Genomic DNA, 14,790 nt, shown 5'->3' on the forward strand with positions numbered 1-14,790 from the left:
TCCTGGCTTAGGATTCTGACTGAATTACACATGCAGGGCCATCTCTTCACTTGTCTGGAGCCCTGCACCTCTCACCACGTGGGCAAGTCCTAAAACAAAAAATGGTTCGTGGCAGATCTGGAATGTGAGCTCTTCGGAGTAGAAGGCGCTTTAAAAGCCTGCCAGGACTGCAGTCCACGCTCAGGTTGCATATTTCTTCCGCTCTGCAAACCTATGAACTGAGCAGATGCCTGGGGTCAACCATGATTGAGAAGTGGATGATTCTGTGATTGGGCTTAGTGACCTGGGAATGGAGAGAAATGAAAAGATTTTTTTTTTTTCAGTTTTTTAAATCTTAATTTCTATTTTCGTCTCCTCCCTGGGGGCTGGCGCCCCACTCATGTGACCGATCACAGGACACCGTGGCCCTGCAGCGTGTACTTCCCCAAGGTACAGAATCCCAGAGCGGGAGAGGCAGAGGGTGGAGGCAGCAGGCGGGGCCGAGCCCGGAGACTGGTGGGCTGTGGCAAGCTGTACCACCAACCGCCCGCCCTGGGAAGTGCCGCCGGCCCCGCCCCCACCCCGCAGCTCGGCGGCTCAGATCTCTCATTTTCTCTCCTGGGCCTTCTGGCAAATCCTCTGTTTACCCCGCGCCTCCTCTCCCCACCTGTTGCCTGGCGAGTTCTTTCTGCCCTGGGTTTCTCACTCTGCCGCCCACCCCTTTCTTTGCCTGTACTTAGTAGCTACTCAGTGACTCTTGATAGCAGATGATTTGTTTTTTGATTATAGGGCATTAGATGGATTTAAAGATGTCAGTTTATTGCTTTCTAGGTTGCAGGAAAACTCTCTTAATATCATTGTCCTCTAAAGGGCACTGCCTGTGCTGCGGGCGGCCGGAGCCTGGGACGCGGCCACCTCCCTGCTGGCGCTCTCGAGCGCCCTGGGCGCAGCCTGGCCGCCTCGCCGGGTTCAGGACGCACACCGCGCTGCTCTGTGCGCATGCACCCCAGCGCCCTGGCCAGCGCGCCACATCCGGCCTTCTCCAGGGGACTCCTCTTTCCTCCTGTCATCAAGCTTAAGATCGAGATCCTCAGAAAAAGAACAACAGGTTCACGGAACCCGCGGTGCGCTCTAGTCCAGCGGGTTTGGGGAACGGAGTGCGTGTGTGGGGCGGGTGGAGGGCGTGGGCGGCGAGGTCATGCGCCGGAAGGGACATTCCGCTTCCTGTTCGCTGGATGGTTCGGAGCGGGGAGCTGGGGCCCAATTCCACCGGGAAGCCCTGAACGCAGCATCGCTGTTTGCATAGTTTTGTTTTGCATTTGAGTTTAATCTCTCTGTCCCTCCGTATCATATTATTATTTATGCGCGCTTAAGTGTTGTCTTTGAGCCTGCACACTCTCGCTGGGGAGTGGGGTCGGAAGTCGTACCCACTAGTACCAGTTAACTACTGTGACTGACACCAGTTCCTTCCCAGAGCAGTGAGGAGAGACACCGGCCTGGACGGTGGGCAGCCTGTTGTGTCACTGGGCAGGTTGTTGGGCTGCCGGCTAATGGGCGGGGCCGAGCTAGGTGACGGGTGGGCTCTGCCAGCTCCGAAGGTCTGTGACTCTAAGTTTCTAAGGAATACAGTCAGGTTCAAAGGACAGACCCCTGGCTGGCTCTCCTGAGTTTGGGGACCAGTCCTCGATCACGACAGCAAGGCCATCATCCAGCCCAAGCCAGGGGGCTGCTCGAACAGACGCCCACGGAGACCAGGGAGAGTGCCCCATCCTGCGGGCTGGATCGGTAAGGCTGGTGGACGGCAAGAGCCTTTGCCACACGGTGAGCCACAGTGACGACGGCCAGCAGTCAGCCGTGACCCACAGGTTCACAGATGACCAGCAGAGACATGTGCCGTGCCCAAGGAGAAGTGACCCTTCCACCTATGAGACACGTGACTTACTCTGGCTAGCGAGGGCGTAGGGACACACCGTCAGGCTTCCCTGGAAGGTCCCTGGCCAAGGAGGGGACACTGGGTGCGGCTAGCCGGTCAGGGTGGGTGTGCCACTACCCTGCTTTGGACCTTGTCACCCTCAACTGTAAAATGGGACCAACGGCGGTGGGAAAAGATCAGCGCGAGGCTCTCTTTAGCTCTGACATTCTACAAGTTCATTATTTTTTTTTTCCTTCTAGGTACGTCTGGCCCGCAGCCCAGACGAAAGCGGGTCTCCACGTAGGATCCTGTTAGCTGTTTTCTTACCAGGCCTTTCATTCATCTTCGTTCCCTGGTGCAGGATAAATGCACGCTCTCAGCTACTTAGGAGACGCTTTTCCTCCATTTTTCTTCTCAAGCATTTAAATACATGAAATCTGGTATGTAACGTGCTTAGCACAAGGCCTGGTTCATAATAACATGTTCACACACGTATATATGATATTATATATATATATATTATATTCTTCTAATACGTGTCTTCTATTTAAAACTCAGGGCCATTTATCTTACTCTTTGCGGTACGAAGGTTTCTTTCGAAAGCAGCCCATGCATTAGTGTGGCAGGCCCCAGCCCCTTCGAGGTGCTCAGCACTACATCCGATCCGGACAGAGGCAGGGCCCTGTCTCCAGATGTGACAAAGGCCCCAGGGGCACGTTTTCTGGAGGTGTGGCCCAGCTCAGTCGGATGGGACGCGAGAAGTTGGGATGCTGTCCTGGAGGGGACAGCTTGCCCACGAGGCCAGCAAAGCCCAAAGCCTGACTCGGAGCTGTTGAGTTTACGCTTTCCAGCAGCACTGTTCCCAGCGAGAAAACGCTACCCTGCCACCTCGGATGGGGCTCGCGTTGCTTCTCTGAATCTGAGCGACCCTCCAGTGTGCATGGAAATGTGATCGGGGCCCCCACTCCCCCGTGCTGACGCTGAGGAAAGCTGGGTGTCTTTGCAGACTGCTTCCGAGGCTCCTTCACCCTCAGATGTGCAGACGCTCCCCACAGCCTCACGTCTGATCCTCAGGACACGCTCCCAAGGGCCGCAGAGCCCAGGGCAGAAACCGCCCTCATTTTTCAGAAGCGGGAAGGTCAGCTCAAGGAGCTACGTTTGAGGATGGGACAGCCTCTGGCCTTTGGGGGAGTGGCAGGCACCTGCTGGGACTAAGATCAGAAGCTGTGCTCTCAGAACTGCCCGTTCGTGGCTTAAGTAAGCAGCCTTAGAGACTGGCCTCTAGACGGGGGCAGGAAGACCGTGCGATAAGCTCGTCGCCTCCTTCAGGGGCCCCACAGAGAGCGTCTTGTCTTTGCCCTCGTTCTAACTCTTCAAGCTTTTCTGCTCATTCATAGAAGCATGTCATGGCGTGGCTGACCCGCCACGTTCAGCTCTGACGGCAGAAGCAGGGCTGGGTAGCCAGGAGCGTCACTTGTCACCCACGACAAGGCCTCACGATGTTAGGCCTTCGCCTCCATGGCTCAGTCATGGAGGTTGATCACACTCTGGCCCCTGGTGAGAGGAAGTGGAAGGGGGCTGGGGGAGAAGGTGGGAGAGGTTTGGCATAGCTAGCTGGCACTGGGGTAGCCTGAGAGGGACCTGCTTCTTAAGGACAGAAGAGGACAAAACCCAGCAAAAGGGGCCGGGAGAAGCAGAATGACTCTTCGCTTAAGCGTGATAGATAAAGATGAACGGAGATGCTGGGAGTAAACAAAGACCATGTAGAAAGACCAGACGCGGAGCCAGAAGTGCCAACGGGTGCTGGTGACACCGTTCTGAAAATTGGGAAAAGTGTTCCTTTGGCCACTCTGCTGCCTCTGGCAAAATGTGTCCCATATTTGTGGCGCTCGAGCTAAACTAGCGGCCGACCCTTGCTTTAACTTCTAAGTAATAACTTCTAAGGCCGATCCAGGTTGCTTGCGCCAGCAGGGGCTCGGGGAGGCGGACGCCCTGTGGCTGGAGGATTAGCGGGAGTCCCAGGGTGCCAGCTGCAGGAGCGAGCCAGGGAGACGAGAACGGTGGGAAGGTAGCAGATCAGACGAAGGGCCGGCTCGCGCAGTCTTTCCCTCCATCGCTCATTCATTCACCAGGGATTTAATGAGCTTCCCTTGCTTGTCAATCACTGTTTCAGGTGCCATTATGTCTGTTAATCTTCACTGTAATCCTGCAGTGTAAACATTATTTTCTCTATTTTACAGATGAAAAAACAGGTGCTCAGAGTTCATTTCTTAAGGTAGAAAAGGGAAGGTTTAAATTCCGTTCTGCCTGACTCAGAACCTTACTGCTTGCAATAAAACACGCTACAAGGGAGCTAAAAATGAGCGGGACATAAAATACGCTCTGAAGTGGCCATATTTATCGAACCGGTTTGCAAGAACCAGACAGTGTTCTGGGCTTTGGGGGTACAACCCAGGCAGAGGCCCTGCCCTCGTGGGGTAAAGAGGGCGCAGGGAGGGACGGGGCAGCAAACATGTCAGCTGGCGTCGAGGGGTGAGGACAAGTAACGCTAGGAGGGGGCCCACGAAGGCAGGAACCCCGCCGGCCGTCTGGGACGGAGTGTCGGGAAAGGCCCTCTGCGGGGCGGCCCGTGAGCAGCGAGGGGCAGGAGCAGGCGTGTGCAGCCGGACCAGCCGGAAGGCCAAGCCCAGGTCTGTCCAGCAGGGCTCGGTGTTTATCTCGTTCAGACCTCAGAGTCCTAGAGAGGCAGAGCCCGCTGGGCCCGCGAAGCCCACGTCACAGTCAGTCAACGGCCAGCCGAGCGGGAGCTGAGGGGCAGGTGCCGAACCCGGACGAGGTATTTATTCGTAACGCCAGGACCAGCAAAAGCCAAGAGCGAGAGAGACTTTTTTTTTATGATTCAGTAATATTTGCCAAGTAAGAGCACGGGGATGGAGCAGTCATCGCGGCAGGTGCCGTTCCGGTGCTTTCCACAAGCTCGCTCACGGCCTGCACGGCCTCCGTGTGTCGAAGGTGCGACTAGCGTCCCCAGTTTTCACACGCGAAACCCCAAGAGAAGGTGCCTTTTCCAAGTGGGACGGAGCACACGCGGCAGAGCGAGGATTCACACCCGGGCAGGCCGGCGTGGAGCGAGCCGTCGCTCGCCCTCTCCAGGGCCCGCGGCGAAGGTAAGGGCTGGTGGGAGGGAGGTGTGAGCGGGGCCATCAGAGGTGGGAAAGTTTCAGCTGCTGCAAAGCAGGGCCGAGAAACAGAGGCGGGTGGAGGGTCGCAGAGCCGTGGCGAACCAGAACGGTCCCTGGCCCTTCCACCCCCCGATGCTGTTGCTAAGGAACTTAGGAGGCAGAGCAGCAGGGGACAGCAGGGGACAGCAGGGGACAGCAGCTGGAGGAAGGAGGAGGCCAAGTCTCCCCCACAGGGGAGAGGGCTCCGGGAGGGAGTGACGGGAGGAAGATTTGAAATGTCTAAGATGGCCAACACGAAGGAACATGCAACCAAAAATAAGGTTTCCACCCTCCTCTTCAGAGACCGAAGGGAATGAGTAGCAGGGCTCCAGGGACAAATGAGAGGAGGAAAATGGGGAGGACGGGGGAGCAGGAGGCGGGTATAGTTTTAACCCCAGGCTGCCCGACCATAGTGTGGTCCCAGAGCAGGACAGGCGCCTCCCCTGAGTCCCCGGACTGGCCCTTGTCCACACGGAAGAGGAAGGAGGCCGGCTCCCCGCTTTCCAGCGCGTTTCTGCACCGAGGGGAGACCTCTGCTGTGCTCTGGCTGACTCAGTGCGGGGAGCCGGGCCCGCTCCCCGGTGCGGACGGTGGCGCCTGCCAGCTGGCGGGCAGGCTGCGGCATCGGGGGCCCAGCTGCACTCCTCCCTGGCTGGCATTCTGTCGCCCAGCGGCCAGCACCCCCGGCAGGCTGCACCTGCTCCGTCACCTCCGTGCCTGGGCCGAGGGAGCCCACGGGGGCACAGGGTTCCTGCCTCCCACAGGCTCGGGGCTCCCGCAGCAGGAGTGCGCTGCTCCCGCAGCAGGAGTGCCCTCTGGCCAGCCGTGCCTAGCAGGAGCCCGTGAGGGGGTTGCGGTGCTCGGAGGTGTTCCAGGCTGGGGATGCTGGGGTCCGGCAGGGGTGGGGAGAGCAGGTTTGCCAGGGAGGGATGTGGTTCCTGGGGCTGCCATCCTCGCCCAGTGGGCACGTCACAGACAGAGCAGCAGAGCCCATGGTGCCAGAAGTCACAGGTCCTGGGCACAGCACCTTTCCACCTGGAAAGGCACTGGTGACCACAAGGCTTCGGAGCCAACGCGTGCTCTGGGGCAGGCCCAGCCCACACCTGTGTTCCACCGTGCTCCATGCCCACACGGCAGTGATGTCTCTCGTGTGCCTGGGCCTTCTCTCTGCAGTCCCCCCAGAGGGAACGTAGGCCTCACACCTGTCCTCGCAGACTGACGAGGAAACGTTTATCTTTCCTCCCTGCGCCCCAATGGCATCTTCCCTCACCCCCTCCCTGGCCCCGCTCTCACGCCGTGAGTACTGCTCTGTCCGTAGCTTCCCAGCTAGGAGCTCCTCAACCAAGCCGAAGGCCTCCCGCTAAGAGGAATGTGTATTTTCCCAGGCACCTTAGAAACCCCGGGGGCCAGTGATCGCCAGCTTCCAAGGAGGAGAACGTGACGGAGGGGCTTTGTCTTCAAGAGTAGAGCAGAAGCTAAGAAACCAACCGATCTCAGTCCCAACATCATCTTCAACTAACGTATTACTTGGGTGGTGGTTACGTGCCAATCAACAAGTATTCTGTGGATAGCTACTGGATACCAAACACTTCAGCTACAAGGACTGAAGAAGAAGTATACAACCGGATCCAGGGACCGAGGAAGTAGGGTTGGGATTCTGTCTTCGGTCTTCTTAGATTCCTCTCTCACCGACGGTCTCCACTCAGCAAGTGTCTTATCCATGCAAATGGCTCCAGATCTACGTCACCAACCCCAGGACTTCGATCTCAGCTCCAGAGACGACTCCAACCCCTGCCTGGACGTCTCCGCTATAGTATATACTGACGCCCTCCCTACATTTGGCACGTCTAAAGCCAAATTTATCTGTCGACCGCGCTTCCCCTCCAACCCCCCCCCCCAAACCTGCTCATTTTCAAAGTTCTTCACCTTTCCGCCTACAACGATCTTTTATTCTCTTCTCCCTATGCTCACCGTTCTTCAAGACAAATCAGATCTCCCGTTTTCTGGGTGCCACGGACCACAGCGCGATCTGACTAGGCTCTATTTCTTGACCCCGCCCCCCCTTTCTCTCAGGTCCAGATCAAAAGCCACGCGAAGTCTCCCCTAAACCCTCCCAGGCACAAGGACCAGCTCCTTCCTCTGGGGTTCCACGGCCCTGAATCCAAGCCTGCCTTTTAGTCTTTTCTGCGTACCCCACGCCTCGAGTACAAGTCTCTAAAGTCTCTGTACCTCTGAAATAGTCCTACTTCCCAATGCGGTTAGTGATTTTGCGGCCCCCGAAACAGGTCCGCCATTCTGAAATCTCTCTCTCTCTCTTTTTTTTTTTTTTTGTGCCGACTGGTGCTTTTCGCACCTTCTCACCTGGTGCTAATGGATCAGGCTCCCAGGCTCCTTGCACCTGCCACCTCTGCCCTCGGTTGCCTGCGCGTTTTATTGAAAACACCTGTGAAACTCTGTGAGGACTTCTCAGGGCTGAGAGCAGGCAAGGCGGGCATCGCAAAGAGAATGACTTTGGGGTGAGATAGCTACGCATTTAATTTGGGTTCTGTGCGTAGTAGCTGTGTGACCTTGGTCAAGCAACTCAAGTTTCTCGAGCCTCAGTTTCCCCTTTTCCAGATAGAAGGGTAATGTGTGTTTTGAAAGCTTTACACTGCTCCCTCTTACCTCCGAGTCTGCACACGCTGTGCAGTCCGCTGAACTCCTCCTCCCTGAAGCTGAACTTCGCTGCCTCGGCTCAGACTTCTCGGGAAGTCCCTCGGCCCTCAAAGGTCAGGTTGGTTGTCTTTTCTATGTGTTCGTTTATCGCATTCGCCTCCATCTCAGCATTTACCTCCCGAACCGAAAGGTCTTTCTGGCCTCTCCTGTCCTCTTTGGGGCACTGGAAACTCCATGAGTCAGGGACCACGGTTTGTTAACCATCCCATCCCATCTTTGCCTCGTTCCATTCACTTTGGACCCAAAGAAAGTCAGAAAGAGTAAGCCGCACTAGGTAAGGAATTCATAATTCTGAGATTCTGAAGAAAGTGTCTCCAGCTCTCCCAGTGTAAATCGCGGTCTCCATCCTAGCACTGTATTAGGCACTGGGCAACGAGGGTGGAAACTGAGTGATGTGTCTTCTGAACTGATGTTAAAGCCCAACGGTTTCCACCTTCACGAGATTTACAGCCAGTTCTGTGTACGTGAAACTGTACAAATCACCAAGAGAATTCATTTTTTTCCCATCGGTAATAGCAATTTCCACAGTTTATTTGGCACCCATAGTTGTAAATAATTTATTTTAAAAACCCAGCCACATACGAATTTATTATAACAATCTAGACACTTTGTCAGAAGCAAAAAGAATAGCTACGGCGCTCTCTTCTGTTTATTTCCGATGTTGTTGCTTCCGAAGTGCACGTTTGTTACGCGTCGTAAAGGAAGCCCCGGGGTGACCCGCCTGCGTCCCGGCCCCGCCTTCGCGGTCCACTAGCTGCGTCATCTTGGGCCACTCATTTCCTCACCTCTGTGCCTTGGCTTCCTGACCTCGCCAACGGCAACGGCAGCATCTGCATCACGGCATTGTTGTAAGGACCGAGCGAGCTTATACATCTAAGGGCTTCTGACAATGCCGGACACCTGCTAAATACTCTACAAAAAAAAAAAAAAAAAAAAAAAAAAACGCTAGTTGTTAGGATTTGCTAGGGGCGAAGCAACCATCAGTAACGTGTTTGGAGATGATCGCTTTTAGCTCCCCTGCCAGCTCCGGGCTTCTGTGTCTCTCTGTCGCTCTCATCCCTCAGCATTCCTATTCAGTAGGGAGGGGGCAGCATTATCCACATTTTATAAACAGTGCGACTGAGCCATAAAGAAGTGAACTGCCCAGTGCGCGCCTGATGCTAGAACGCGACTTCGTAGGCGTCAGTACTAGGACTCTTTCCAGGAGGCTGTAAGATGTACATTTTTTTTTTTTTACAGTGTGAGACGTCCCTTAAGAGCCTGCGAGCAGTGACCCCTCGATGGCCCTTCTCTGCCACGGTTCTCCATGGCTGACCAACGAGGTCACTTCTCTCTCCGTTTCCGAGATGATCTCAGGCCACGGCTGCCCAGATATTTCCCCTGCCAGTTCTGTTTAAAAGCCACATTAGGTTATTAGATGTGGTGCCTGCTGGATTCTCTCTCCTTGGTCCTCCACATTCCCTGACTCCTTAAGAACCCCCTTCCTGGGGGGCCCTGGCTGTCGAGGTAGCTCACCCGGCTGCAGACTCTGATGCTTTAGAGGCTGGCGTTCTGCCGAGCCATAACCTTGACGCACTTGGAACCCCGCAACCGATATTCCAGAACAGCCTCTCCCCAGTCGCTCCCCCCTGCCCGATTCCACCCATGACTTGTCCTGCCACTGTGGGCGAAAGGTCTGCAAAAGCTCCTGTCCTCTCCCCTCTGTCTCCCCACCTGGGTCGGCCAGGTGGGACACTGGCTGTGCAGGACCCTGTCTCTGTGCAAGCAGCCCCCAAGAGTTTGTGGGTACCGGGAGTGTTCCTGTGAATCCGGGCTGTTGAAGACTCAGAATGCTTGCCTTTTCTGTCCACTAGGGGGCTGCTTGTAGGGGGATGGAAGAAACGGAGGCTTAAAAAAAAAAAAAAAATCATGCTGCTGAAATTTCAGCAAGAGGGGAAAAGAGAGAGCGCGTGAGAGAGATACAGCAAAGCAGCCCCAGCCTTCCTCGTCTCCTTCGCGTCAGAGGCAGGAACGGACCGTGCCAAGGCTGTTTGCTCAACACGCAGAGGCGGAGAGCGGCGCAGACACGGAGTGAGAGAAGAGGGGTCCCTCCTGGCCCGGGGGGTCACCGCTCGTGGAGTAACGCCGCCTGACTTTTCGATCTTATTTTGACTGGCTCCTCTGTCTCCTTGCACTCCAGCCCTGCCAGCCGGGGGTTCGTCTCTTTCGCGGAGCCTCCTCTCTTCCTCCCAGAGGAGGAGGAAGGGAAGAGGAGGCAGAGAGGTGGGTTCTCGAGGTGAGCGCATCCGCTGGCTCCAGCCCGCACAGGCAAGAATCCTGCTCGCAGGAAGCTCCTCGCGCTCCCCTGCCGCCCACCCCCAGCCCGGTGAGTCCAGCGCACTTGCTCCTTCAGTCTCCCCGCTAGCGCGATTTCAGCACCACGGAGAGCTGTGAGCTGCATTTCCGTTCCTATGTGTCTCTGTGTTCCTGCAAGGCGTTTGGCACGAAGGTTACAGCTATTTCTCTGCTGCCAGGCGAGCTGGGTTCTGCGTAGGGAAGAGAAGGGCACGAAACTATGTCTGCCGAATTAAAGAGGGACGTGGACTTGGCCTTGGGGGTGTGTGTATGTGTGTGTGTGTGTGCACACGCCTGTGTGTCTTATGCTGTTGCATAAGACAGGTGAGGTCTGAGCTAAACTGACAGTGGGTTTCTGCGTGTCTCTGTGAAGGGCTGTTCTTTTTTCTGTGTAGATAAGAGGGAGGATTTGGGGAAGGAGTCGACGTGCACCTTCTTTAACTCTTTCCCAACGACAAGCTATCTATGCAGGGTAAGTGTTGCAAAGGAAGTCTGGGGGGTTGAGGGAGGAGGTAGAGTTAAAAGTTATGCTCTTCTGAGGAAGCTTGGAAGAGGTGGTTTTTAAAATGTCCACTTCTCCAGGCTTCTCTGGGTTGTTGCTGTGGCGAGAGCCTGATCTGACCTTTTACTTTCTCTCCCCGCATGCATCTGTAGCAAGTGGGCAGGTGCAACAGGTGAGCATCAGGACGAGGTGGTTCGCGGGGGTGGGAGGCTGACGTCCTCTTGACCTCATAGTGATAGGAAAGTATCTTGAGCTTTGCAGAGGTTGGTCAGTGTGGATTACACTACATTTGCAATGAGGCAGGAAGTGCCCTCCACTTTGCTGTCATCCTTGACGATGTATGGTTGGAGAGAGGACAAAGTCTGCTCTGCTTCTGTTCCCTGCCATGGGAAGACAGCTCAGGAGAAAGGTTCGTCTCCTCATGTCTGGGGAAGCAGAAGTGAGCCTAGACTAATCCTGACCCAGGAAGGCTTGAAGTCGCGCTGCGCACTCTGGCACAGAGAGACTCCACAAATGGGTTTGCCATTACGTTAGACTCCTTTTTGCAAGATCCCGGTCTGTCTCCTTTGCTTCCTGCTTCTCTGAAATATGTTCAATCAGTTCCTCACATCTGCCTGGGTTTGTCCTGGAGATACTGTGGGCTTCCCTCCCCTCCCCCCTGCCATAGCTTCCGGGGTGGGGCCATTCAACAAGTAGCATTGGGACTTCCTCCAATCATCCAAGTCCCCATGGAGCCAGCATCCCAAGGGAGATTTTAAAGAGACATAGCTTCTGCCTTGAATTGACCCCTAACTATTTAAGGTTCTTGTCACTTTTTCCAAGGCAGGGGGAGGGTTCGGTCCTTCTAACACCCAATGCACTCTAGGGTGGTGACTCTCTTGCTTTTAATTCAGAACCCTGGGCTCCTCTTCCAAGATGAGCAAAATGCTCTCTGCTTCTGGTCGGGGAGCCTTCTGCGTGAGAGACTAGTCCTGAGTGAAATAGCACCATTGTTTTTTGTTTTTTGTCTTCGCTTTGCTCTATTTGTGTGTTGTGCTTTAACTATGCTTGCCATTGGAGATCCAGAAACCGCAGCATCGTAGAATGCAGTGAGAACAGGAGTGAAGTCAGACGTTTTAATGGTAGGGGGGAGATTGAAATAGAGAAAGCAGAGTCCCAGAAACCAGCACTAACCCATTTATATTTCAACTCCCTCAACTCCTCCCACTCCGGAAATCTTTCCGCTTGAACGAGAGTGGATGGATTTCTTCATGACATGTCCCTGAAGGTTTAGAAAAACACTCGTGCCCATGCAGTGGGCCCTGTCCAGCCACCATTTATTACCGAAGTCGCCATACTTAGTGGCCATCATCTCATGAATGCCCTTAAATTCTCTCTGAAAGAAGTGCTCACTTCATAAACAAGGAGACGCAGGTGTTTAAAGTGGGTATGCCAGAGGGTAGCACAAGTGGAAATAGGACTTCCGGGCTCCTAATGTCGATGCAGAAGTGCTCAGGTGAGGGAGGGCAGAGAGGGACAGCTCCCCAGTGGGCAGATTTGCAATGAAGCAATTTAGTGAACTCAGTATGGAGCAGGGGCTTCACCTGGTGAAGAATGAGAATCAGCTAGGAGTCTCAAGGTGCTGCTGGCCGTACGTTCTCAACCAAGAAGATGGCCAGGAGCCAGGCGAGCTCTCAGGGATAGGGAACCCAGGCTGGTGGGTTCTGGCTGAACTGATGTCACACGCCCGATTTGCACGCTAACCTTGCCCCAGAAATCCCCGTTGAAGGCGCCCTTCTGGGCCATTTGCCATGGATGTCTTGGTTTGAGGTGTTTGATGACTGTTCTCTGGGAGCACCTCCACGAAGTCTTCTGCGGCTCAGGATTTGGGGAGGATAAGCAAGGAGCAGGTGACAGCTGGGCTTGGAGCCACAAAGAAACGCTAGGAGAGGAGTGGGGGACTGGACACAAACTCAGCCCCTTTACAAAACCTCTGTTCCCCTGCCAGCCCTCACCCTCACATCTGGCCAGCATTTTGGAGAAAAAGCCATTGTATTCTCATATCCAGCCCTCTATTCACAAAGCAGAAGAGGCTCCGCTGGGGCGCCTCTGAGATCTGGTGCGGGGGGGCAAGGGATGTGGGGAAAGGCGGAGAGCAGGAGACTGCGTCCTTCTTCTATTCTCCACAGCCATGGGTTGCCATTTTTTACCTGGAGAGCACTGCTCTTACTTACCAAAAAATCAGGTATCATTAGCACATTATAAAATGCATTGATCGTAAGCGTTCGGATTAGTAGGTTTCGACAATCGTGTACACCCAGTCAACCACCACCCCAAACGGGGTGCACAGAGGTTCCCGTGTGCTGCTTTCCAATCAAGGTTTCCCTCCCCCGGCCCCACCGCCTCTGACTCCTATGTCCGCAGCTCCCACTGCTACATGGTGCAGTGGGAACATATGGCCTCACGTGTTACTTAGTGGATGTGTCAAGTAGGCCTTGGGCTTTTAAGAGAACGTGTCAGAGGTCTGAAGCAACTGTCACTGGATGGGTGGCAGGAGGGTGGGGGAGGGTGCATTCTTTGTCCAAGTTTATGGTCATGGTGTTGGGAAGTCAAGTGTGTGTGTGCGTGTGTGTGTGTGAGCCGCAATCAAGTCCAACTAGAAACCACCGTAGCCCCTGTAGGCCACTACCTTTGAGCCGTCCTGAGTTATTCAGTGGCACAGTACATGGAAATGATAATAGAAACATGGCTTGGCATGAGTCATCCCAGCTGGGCTCCAGGAGGAAAGACCCACGTGAGATTACTAGGGAAAGGGAGAGGAGAGGTCACTGCGATTAGTGCTCGTGCCATGAAATTCGGCTCCGTCTGCAAAGGCCGTGGCTCGGGTTGCTGCTCCTCCTCATTCAAGAGTGGCTTCAGAACCACAAGACCCTGTCCGGAGACTTACATTCCATCTTGTCATTATAGCGCCACTCGGGAAAGCCTCCTTCACTCTTCTCCTGTCCCCTGTAGGTCAGTGTAGAGAGCGGTTCTTCTGTTTTACCATGAAGAAGCAACGGAGTTATTAGAAGGTTTTGATGACTTTGGCGAAACACACACACACACACACACACACACACACACACACACACACACACCCTAAGTAACCAGTCCCGACATCTCTCCCGCCCTGCGTCTATAGAGGCTCTTATGTTCAGTGAATGTTAGACAGAGATGAGACATTTTGTGCCCAATTCAAGTATGAGGTTCTCAACTGAAAAAATCTGAGTTTCAGGCAGATCAACCAGTAAATCAGAGTCTTCAGTAAAACTCAGCATTTGTCCAAGTCGGTCATGGAGCTATTTACTTGCTTGGTAGATAAACATGTCCTCTACCTCTCTCCAGCCAGAGACTTTGCTAAGCACCCTCTTCCGGCTCTGCCCCTTTCTGGGATCGCCGGCGACAAAGAATGCAGCGTGCATTCAGAACAAGGCAGTTCACTCATGGCAGGCTCCTTCCTGAGTCAGCTCTCCCAGCTAGCATCCCAGAGTGCGGTGTGGGGCACGGGGAGTTAGAAGAAGCCACCGTGAGGGTCCCTAAAGTCCAGGCAGACATGTGCGCAGAAACACAAACCAGGAGTGATCTCCACAAAGCCAGTTCCAGGAGGTGGTTCAGGAGAAGGGCTGTGACACATCTCGGCCTCTTCTCGACTATTCGCTATGGCAATAAAGATCAGATGAGATTCCCGCCTAACTGGAGTTTCATTTTAAGAGCAAGTTCAGTAGGCAGGGGAAATTGGAATCGAGAGGTTCAAAAGCTATTTCCAGCTACATATAAGAATCGCTACGTCTTTGCCTTGAATCATGCCTTTGACCTAAAACCGCATCGGTCCACTTAGAACACACAGTGCTCTAATCTTACCCCAGCGTCCCGCCCTCTTCTTCCTCTCTCCTTTGTGTGATAAAGCACGCGTCACGTAACAAAGGCCATCTCGAGCACTGAGAAGCGTGCAGTTCGGTGGCATCAGGTACATCTGCACTGTCGCGCAGCCGTCACCACCGCCCATGTCTGGACGCTTTCTACCTTCCCGAGCCGGACTCTGTCCTCGTTACGCAGAACCCTCCACTCACCCTCCTCCCGGGCCCTGGCGACCACCGACCACTTTACTT

At 54.6% G+C, this 14,790-nt stretch overlaps 1 protein-coding gene across 3 annotated transcripts in view; it reads left to right on the plus strand.

The window, feature by feature from the left end:
- The first annotated feature begins 9,724 nt into the window (after positions 1-9,724).
- The window catches only part of TNR (tenascin R), a 313,783-nt gene continuing 308,717 nt past the window's right edge, over positions 9,725-14,790 (plus strand). The window contains exons 1-2 of one of the 3 annotated variants that reach the window (XM_036234587.1): positions 9,725-9,897; positions 10,007-10,192. The gene's annotated coding sequence lies outside the window, so the exon portion shown is untranslated. Of the gene's footprint in view, positions 10,257-14,790 lie in introns of all 3 variants that reach the window. The other 2 variants (XM_036234586.1, XM_036234590.1) reach the window with 2 other exon arrangements.

Source organism: Rousettus aegyptiacus, unplaced genomic scaffold, assembly GCF_014176215.1.
Source record: "Rousettus aegyptiacus isolate mRouAeg1 unplaced genomic scaffold, mRouAeg1.p scaffold_m13_p_17, whole genome shotgun sequence".
NCBI lineage: Eukaryota > Metazoa > Chordata > Mammalia > Chiroptera > Pteropodidae > Rousettus > Rousettus aegyptiacus.